Genomic DNA, 1,040 nt, shown 5'->3' on the forward strand with positions numbered 1-1,040 from the left:
TGACCTGAACCCCATAGAGAATCTATGGGGTATTGTCAAGAGGAAGATGAGAGACACCAGACCCAACAATGCAGATGACCTGAAGGCCGCTATCAAAGCAACCTGGGCTTCCATACCACCTCAGCAGTGCCACAGGCTGATTGTCTCCATGCCACGCCGCACTGATGCAGTAATTCATGCAAAAGGAGGCCCAACCAAGTATTGAGTACATGTACAGTAAATGAACATACTTTCCAGAAGGCCAACAAGTTTTTTTTATTGGTCTTATGAAGTATTCTAATTTGTTGAGATAGTGAATTGGTGGGTTTTTGTGAAATGTGAGCCAAAATCATCCCAATTAAAAGAACCAAAGACTTAAACTACTTCAGTCTGTTTGCATAGAATTTATTTAATACACGAGTTTCACAATTTGAGTTGAATTACTGAAATAAATTAACTTTTCCACGACATTCTAATTTATTGAGATGCACCTGTATAGTATATAATGGACTGAGGGTCAGTGATGTGGCTTTAGACATGTTGGGGATTTTGAGGTCTTTTGCATTGATCTCAGAGTACAAGTTACTCCACTAGTTTGTTTTCAATGTTAAAACAGTCCAGGCATCTTTACAATGCTTTAAGAATAGAAAGAGAAGGCTACAAGTAGAGGTTTTGTTTTTACTGGCTAGTCGTAATTAGTGGTGTTGACTAGATCAAGTATCACTATTATTATTGCTTATTCCATATTTAGACTTAGTAATGCGATGTGTTTGTGCTCCAGACATGAATAATTCCTCAAACATGTGTCTTCTTGGCCAGTTAACTTGCATTAATCTCACAGATTTGCACTGAAGGAGGGACCCGATCCATAACTACGGACCTGAATAATTGACTTGGATCTGTAAGCAACCACCAAGCAATTACATAGCAACGCTCTGACCACCTCAACGTCAAGCCACAGTGAGTTTTGTAAGAAACCTCTCACATTTTCTTCATAAACGTAAAAATCTAGTTTATTGATGACTAAGTGCAAACTAGCTTTGAGAAGTACTTGAATAAAT

Source organism: Sinocyclocheilus grahami, unplaced genomic scaffold, assembly GCF_001515645.1.
Source record: "Sinocyclocheilus grahami isolate Dianchi unplaced genomic scaffold, SAMN03320097.WGS_v1.1 scaffold575.1, whole genome shotgun sequence".
In the NCBI taxonomy this organism is placed as follows: Eukaryota; Metazoa; Chordata; class Actinopteri; order Cypriniformes; family Cyprinidae; genus Sinocyclocheilus; species Sinocyclocheilus grahami.